The sequence below is a fragment of the Nicotiana attenuata genome, unplaced genomic scaffold, assembly GCF_001879085.1.
Source record: "Nicotiana attenuata strain UT unplaced genomic scaffold, NIATTr2, whole genome shotgun sequence".
NCBI lineage: Eukaryota > Viridiplantae > Streptophyta > Magnoliopsida > Solanales > Solanaceae > Nicotiana > Nicotiana attenuata.
Window position 1 is genome coordinate 28,879 of NW_017670241.1, and position 8,860 is coordinate 37,738.

Here is an 8,860-nt window from a genome sequence, read left to right on the forward strand (position 1 = left end):
TCTCTATGTTGAGTTGTATACCTTTTGTGATTATTTGCCTTGGTTGTGGTTGTTGTTTCTCTCATTATCTGTATTTCTTTACTACTGCTCATCTTCCTTATATGTTATACTATATGACCGATAGGGCCCTGACCTTCCTCGTCACTACTTGACCGAGGTTAGGCTTGGCACTTACTGGGTACCGTTGTGGTGTACTCATGCCCTTTCCTGCACATGTTTTTGCGCGTGCAGATCCAGGAACTTCCACTCAGTCTTATCACCCTTGAGGCGAGGCGCTTCAGTAGAGACTTCGAAGTATATCTGCCGCGTCCGCAGACCGAGGAGACCCTTTCTATTCTCTGTACCAGAATAGCCCTTCTATATCTTCCTTGTTGATAGACATTTATGGAGTCAGAGCCTTTTATATACTCTTAGCTTGTGATTCATGGGGTTCCGGATTTTGGGAGTGTTAGGTTGAGATTCTTGTACTATTAGATGTCGGGCGGCATCTTAAACACTGTTTCATTTTGTTATCTCGGTTTTTTTATTTGTTTTCTTTCCGTAATTATTTCTTTTCCGCATTTGTTAGGCTTACGTAGTCATAGGGACTAGGTTCCGTCATGACTGTTCACGGAGGGCAAACTTGGGTCGTGACAGAAGGCTATATGATGAGTGGGATGTGACTGTGGGATATGCTCAGATGGTTTGAATATGATAGGAAAAGTTTGCTTGAGATGTTAAAAGGACTATTGGATGCTCTGTTTCTCTGGATATGTCATATGGTCTGGAGTTATGAGGGTTTTGAGGGATTCTTTCATGTTATTTCATTGGTGGGACGAAGTAGATTTTCATGTCGTGTTGGTGAGTTCAAATTCAGGAAGATTAAGTGACTGCGTAGTAGTTGTGGCTGTGAAAAGATATAGAGAGATGTCTGTTTGAGGCTAAGCATGCAGGTTTTCACCTCCAGGGTATCCTGAGGTTGTGTCCCTATGTTGTTTCTATGGAGAGTTTTCTCTTACCGGTGGGTTATATGTGTAGCAACTTGAGTTTGGATCGCTTGAGGAAGTTGGATTGACTGTTACGAGTATGAATGCGATCTTCGCAGATGATTTGAGGTACTATATGGTTTGTGTTACATGAACTTATGAAGGATTTAGTTGAATCTCACCGCAGTATTATGGCAGTAATAAGCATGGGCATTGAGTTATCGAGTGTTTTGATCTATGACTTTGAGCCAAGCGGGGGAGTCTGCTATCGATGATTTGATTGCGTGGTTACGTGTTGTATTGGTTTCGGTCTGAGGCATACTTGTGGATCGGTTATGACTTGCAGAGGCTGATTTTGAGGATGACGTAAGCAAGGAAATTTCTAGATACAGGGTGTATTACACTTATTCGTGAAGGATGTAGTGCGCATTGATCAGGAATTTGCTCGATTGCGTTAAGGCGGGATTACTCCTTCGGGTGTTATCATGCTAATGGGGCACATATCATTCGGCCCGTTTGGGGCGGTGCAATTGAGATTTGAGAAGAGTGGGTGACTCTCGAGAAGGTTCTAAGGGTTCAAGATTTATATGTAGTGTTTAACCAAAAAATGGAATTTTAATCAAAGCTAGAATTTAGAAGAACTCGGGTTACTAATAATCAAGGAAATGAATAAAAGGAAATAATTCTGAGTAGCAATATAATAATCAAGAAAAACAAATGATACCAATGTATATTTCAATAGCTTTCGTATGTCCTACAACTGATCATATATCTCCTTTTTATAGGTACCTTTGAGAATGTACGTTATGCCTAAATCATAATGAGGCTATTATGAATAATTAAAGACATTGAATGCTACGTTACACAATCATTACATTGAATATATATATCCCTTAACGGACTCAGCTTTTAATACTCATTAGATGTTGTATCTGCACTTTTTTTACAACCAGATTCATTCCTTCTGATGCCCGGATATAGATGATTTAAATAGGTACGGGCGCCATGCTACTTATCTAATGTCCCGTGCTTCTTCCTCCTTCTTTGCTCGTGTCTGTTTTACAATTCTTGAATCGTTTCTAATTGTGATTCATTGACCATTTGACCAATCCACGTGTCTTGAAACGTCACCATATATATAAAATATAATTTTCCCCAATACAGATAGTCCCCCCACTTTCCATTTATTCATCAGTTTGAATATTTGGGAAGCAGAATTCATTTAAAAGAGAATTTTTGTCTCCATTAATGCTCTGACAGAATCGACGTTTCAATTGTTACTTCCATTTAATGTATTAGACATGTGTCATCCTCTTATTGGTTCTACAGTTTTGCAGTACTTTCTTAGGCTTTCTTTTCGGCTTCCCTATTCACGAAGTATCAGTTATCATTATTATAGCTCTTCCATCCTTGTACTTTTTCCTTTTGCCGGTTACCCATTAGTATAAATATAACTTCTTTACTTGTCTTTTACCACATAAAGCGTGTCAAACACTTTAATTCTTCAAAAACCTCTTATTCTCTTCTGCTCTACTTCAATCTTCTTTGTCATGGCTTCACTAAACCCTAACCCTAGGAGAACCCCCATTTTAGATAACTTCTCCAATGCTCCTATTAGGCATAGAAGAGGGGGTAGNGTTTTAGAACAATAAATGCAAGGTTTTTCTTTACAACCTGCTTTAGTACATAGCTTTTACCCTAACTATAGTAAGGTTTTCTTTAGCCTTAGCTCATGACTTCATGTGACTTTTATTACTCTGCACTTGACTTTTTTCAGGCTTGATTTTTCTTCAATCTTCTCTGCCTTCTTTATATATACTTGTGTATATTATGTAGTCCCCCAAGTGTTTGAGTGTTGAAGTATGAAGCCTCGAACACTTGATAGTTTCTCTCATTTGGTCCTTTCCCTGAAAAGGAAATACATACGGGACTCAGAGGTACGATTATAGATGAAGACTGCTTAACCCGTTTAAATTTCTATCAGAATAATTGTAACCCTAGGCCAGGAATTTTAGGTTATTCCATGTGCCTTACAGGTTGTGACTCATCATTTAGTACGGGCTAGCTTTTTGCCTATCATCTAAAATCGTTAGTAAAATTTTAATAATTCAAAAAATTAAACGTAAAATGGTGATACCTGACCGTGGGTATTCCTTAGAAGTAATATCTCTTCAAATGAACAGCATTCCAATGTGAAGGCAATACTTTGCCATCCATTGTCTCCAATTCATATGCTCCCTTGCCTGCAATATCACGAACTCTATAGGGTCCTTCCCAAGTTGGACTCAATTTGCCCGTGTTGGCTGCCTTTATGGATTGAAAAACCTTTTTAAGCACGAAGTCCCCAATTTTGAAGAATTTGAGGCATGCTTTCCTGTTGTAATATCGTTCTATTACTTGTTTTTGTGCTGCCATTCTTATTAATGCAGCTTCTCTCCTGCCTTCCAGTAGATCCAAATTGACATGCATCTCTTCGTCATTAGATTCTTGTGTCGCTTGCATGAATCGTGTGCTTGGTTCTCCTATCTCAACTGGAATCAAAGCCTCAGCTCCGTAAACCAATGAAAAGGGTGTTTCTCCTGTGCTCGTTTTTGCTGTTGTGCCATATGCCCATAAAACTCCGGGTAACACTTCAGGCCAGTTACCCTTCGACTCTTCTAATAGCTTCTTTAAATTGTTGATAATAAACTTGTTTGTTGATTCTGCTTGCCCATTACCTACGGGATGATAAGGTGTGGACGTAATCCTTTTAATTTGCCAACTTTGAAAAAATTCTGTGATTTGAGCTCCAATAAACTGACGACCATTATCATATACGATCTCCTTTGGTACGCCAAATCGGCATATGATGTTTCGCCAAATAAAATCTTTGACTTCCTTTTCTCGTACCTGTTTGAAGGCTCCTGCCTCTACCCATTTAGTAAAATAATCAGTAAGTACGAGCAGAAACTTTACCTATCCTTTTGCTTGTGGTAATGGACCCACGATATCTATTCCCCATTTCATAAATAGCCATGGTGCGATGACCGGATGTAATAATTCTGCGGGTCTATGCATGTTGTTACCGTACCTTTGACATTTGTCACATTTGGCCACGAAACTTTCCGCTTCTTCTTCCATTTTTGGCCAATAGTAACCTGTCCTGATTAAGATTCTTACCAATGATCTTCCTCCAGCGTGATTTCCATAATGCCCCTCATGTATTTCCCTCATTACGTACTCTGTTTGAGAAGGTCCGAGGCATCTAGCTAAGGGGCCACTGAACATTTTACGATATAGGTTGCCTTGATTTAAACAATAGCGAGCAGCCTTTTTTCGAAGTGCATGGGCTTTTTTCTTGTCATCAGGGATGGTTCCATACTGCAAAAAAGCAACAATCTCGTTCCTCCAATCCCAAGTTAAATTATTAAAATTTACCTCATTTTTATCAGGGTCGAGAGCTGAATGAAATAAGTGGATAACCGAAGTGTTTGCATCATTTGCCACGTCAGCCGCAGATGCGAGATTAGCTAAAGCGTGTGCTTCAAGATTTTCATCCCTTGGTATTTGTATAACTTTCTAGGTTTGAAATTGCTTTATTAACTCCCGCACCTTTTCTAAATATTGCTGCATCCTTGTTTTCCTGGCTGTATAAGTCCCCGGCATTTGATTAACCACGAGTTGTGAATCGCTCTTGATTATAATCTGATTTATGCCAAGTTCTCGTGCCAATTCTAAACCTGCAATCACAGCCTCATACTCTGCCTCATTGTTAGTTATTGAATGACATTTGATAGCCTGTCGAATGGTTTCACCCGTAGGTGGTACCAAAACAATCCCTAAACCTGCTCCCTTTACATTAGATGAACCATCAGAGAATAAAGTCCAAGTTCCTGGATTAGCTCCATTGAGCACCTATTATTCTTTTTGTGCTTCTAATTGCATGTCGTGGCTAAAATCAGCCACGAAATCAGCTAACACTTGTGATTTTATAGCAGTTCTAGGTTGGTACATGATTTCGTATTCACTTAACTCTATTGCCCACTTAGCCAACCTACCTGATAATTCATTCTTATGCAATATATTACGTAAAGGATAGGCGGTTACTACATCAATAGGATGACACTGAAAGTAAGGCCTTAATTTCCTAGATGCCATGATTAATGCGAGTGCAAGCTTTTCCAATTGAGGATACCCCGTTTCCGCATCTAACAAATATTTACTAACATAATAGATAGGGGATTGTATACCTTGTTCTTCTCGAACCATAACCGCACTTACCGTTACTTCTGAAACAGCAAGGTAAATGAGCAATCTTTCCCCAGCCTTTGGTTTTGCTAGTAATGGTGGATTTGATAAGTACAATTCCAAATTCCTGAGTGCTTGCTGACACTCTTCGTTCCATTCAAAATGATCCTGCTTCTTAAGAGCTGAGAAGAATTGAAAACATTTCTCTGATGATTTAGAAATGAATCTTCCCAAAGCTTCAATCCTCCCTGTTAATCTTTGAACCTCTTTCTTGCTCGTAAGTATTTCAGGGATTTCCTCAATGGCCTTAATCTGTGCAGGATTTACCTCAATACCACGGTTAGAAACAAGAAAACCTAAAAATTTACCTGATGCCACACCAAATGCACATTTTTCAGGATTTAACTTCATGTTATATTTTCGCAAAATTTTAAACGCTTCAGACAGATGCGATATGTGATCTCCCGAATGCTGAGTTTTAACGAGCATATCATCTATGTATACCTCCATAGTCTTACCTAAATGTTCTTGAAACATTTGGGTAACTAACCTTTGATATGTTGCACCTGCATTCTTTAGACCAAAGGGCATTACTTTATAACAGTAAGTCCCCATGTCTGTAATGAAGGAAGTTTTTTCTTCATCTACTGGATCCATTTTAATCTGATTATACCCTGAATATGCATCTAAAAAACAAAATAGTTCATGACCTGCAGTTGCATCAATTAATTGATCTATGTGTGGCAGAGGAAAAGAATCTTTAGGGCAAGCTTTATTAAGATCTGTGTAATCTACACAAACCTGCCACTTACCGTTCTTTTTTGGAACTACAACAGTGTTGGCTAACCAGTTAGGATACTTTACCTCACGAATAGAGCCAATTTTTAGCTATTTTTGGACTTCTTCTTGAATCACCTGATTCTTGAAAGTTCCTTGCTTTCTTTTCTTTTGCTTGACTGGAGGATATGAAGGATCTTCATTTAGTTTATGAGTCATCACCTCCGGTGGTATCCCTATCATGTCAGTATGGGACCAAGCAAAACAGTGTGCGTTAGCTTTTAAAAATTCAATTAACTTACGCTTCACCTCCGGGCTAAGATTAGCTCCTATATACACTTTTCTCTCTGGCCAGTGTATAAACAAAACCACAGCCTCCAGTTCTTCTATCGTCATTTTGATGTTTTCATTTTCCTCTGGTTCTTGAATGGAATCGGGCCTTGAATCTACATCTGTTTGTTCTTGTTCAGTTGAGGTTGACGCTATGTTATCCTCAACTGAATTCTGTAATTGCTATTTTTCTTCACCCTTCGTGCTTGAGTCTGCCACGGAGTTGATGTTCCTAGATGTCTGTTGATCTCCCCTGATTTGACATATTCCCCATGGCGCTGGAAATTTAATGACTTGATGCAAAGTTGAAGGAACAGTGTCCATCTCGTGGATCCATGGTCTCCCAAGAATCATATTGTAAGCCATCTCCATGTCTACTACCTGGAACTTTGTGTCTTTAACAACTCCTTCAGCAAATGTGGTGATCGTTACCTCTCCTTTTGTAATGACGCTGGAATTATCAAACCAAGATAGAGTATGTGCCTTTGGTATTACTTTTTCTTCAGCTTGCATCTCACATAATACTCGTATCAAAATAATGTTCACAGAACTACCTGGATCAATCAAAACTCGTTTCACGTTAGTGTCATGTACAATTAAAGATATTACCAGTGCGTCGTTATGTGGAGTTAATAGACCCTCGGCATCTGCATCATTGAATGTAATATTTTCTTCCTCCAATATATGCCGCAGCCGCTTCCCGTGAGTAATAGTTACTTTGGAAATCTTATTTGCTGCAATATATGACACGCCATTGATATCTTCACCCCCACTTATAACGTTGACAGTTCTTTTGGGTGAAGGTGGCTTTGGAGGCTCTTGCCTATTATTTATGTATGCTTGTTTACCTTTCTCACTGAATAACTCAGTGAGATACCCCTGTTTTAGCAAATGATCAACTTCACCTTGCAAAAACCTGCAATCTGCTGTGTTTATGCCTGTGATCATTATGAAATTCGCACCAATGATCAGGGTTTCGTCTGTTTGGATTCGATCGCATTTCCTTTGGCCACCGTACCTTATCTCCCATGCTTCTTAAAACAACTACGAGTTCAGAAGTGCTTACGTTGAAATTATAACCACCAAACTTTGCCTTCAGACCCCTATCATCATCTCGTGGCTCGCGTGTGTTTCGATCATTCCCAAATCTGGAAGATGAGCCTGATTCTTTATTCCTTGATCTGTGATCGTACCTTTGATTGTCCTGCTTTGATCGTGAGTCTCTCCCCGCAGGTCCCATGTATGGATCGTACCTATTTTTACCGGATCTTTTTTCATTTTCAGCACGTCTTGAGCTTACTTTTTCTTCTTTTTTATGTCGTAAAATAATATCTTCTTCAATTCTCATCTTTGTATGTATCTGTTAGAGACGTCATTCCACGTCGTTGCTGGAAATTCTCGGAGGCTTTCCTTGAGTCGCCTCGTAGCTTCTGAACTGTTCTCATTCAAGTTGCTTGTGAAGGCTATGGCTGCCGAGTTTCCAGGTACACGTGGCAATGTCATTCTTTCACGTTGAAATCTGTCCACGAATTCTCTAAGCAATTCTGAGTCTCCTTGCTTGATCTTGAAGATATCTTCCATTCTTTTTTCAACTTTTTGAGCTCCCGAGTGTGCTTTGATAAAAGAATCTGCAAGCTCAGCAAAAGAATTTATAGAATTTTCGGGTAAAAGAGAATACCATGTTAACGCTCCTTTAGTGAGCGTTTCACCGAATTTTTTGACTAAGACTGATTCAATCTCCTGCTTAGTCAGGTCGTTGCCCTTGACGCCTGTTGTAAATGCAGTAACGTGGTCTGGTGGGTCTGTTGTTCCATCGTACTTTGGTATATCAAGCATTTTGAACTTCTTTGGAATTGGGAGAGGAGCAACACTTGGCTTCCAAGGCTGTTGAGAATACTTATCCATATCTACCCCTTTGATCACGGGCGGCACCCCAAGTATCTGCTCTATGCGTTCACTTTGCTCCTTGAGCTGTTTCTACAATGTTTGTACTAGATTTTGTAAATCAGAATTAACTAAATTACCTGGTTCTCCTTCCTGTGTCTCGCTGGGGGTTCCTCCGCTACCTGAATTAATTAGCCCAGAGCGAGGGTTCTCCAGAGTATTGTTAGTTGGAGTAGATGTGGGTGGAGCAACAGGTAGTTGACTGACAAAAGCTTGAAGAGCTTTATTGACTTGTGTGGTGATAAGTTTTTGTAAAGCTTCATCCATGGCCTCCACATTTTCGAATTGAGCTTGTCCATCTGTATGAGACCCCTCAGGAGTGCCTTCACGAGACCGTCGTGGAGAACCTTGTGGAGAAGGAACTAATGCATTATTATCCTGCAGATCTCCCTAAAGTTGTTGATTTGTTTGATTTTCTTGGTTTCCTTGAGCGTTATCATTGTTGTTTGCCATAGTTGATGTAACAAGGAAAGTTAAGCAAAGAGGAAATAGATTATCAGATTCCCGGTAACGGAACCAATTTGTTTAACCAAAAAATGGAATTTTAGTCAAAGCTAGAATTTAGAAGAACTCGGGTTACTGATAATCAAGGAAATAAATAAAAGGAAATAATTCTG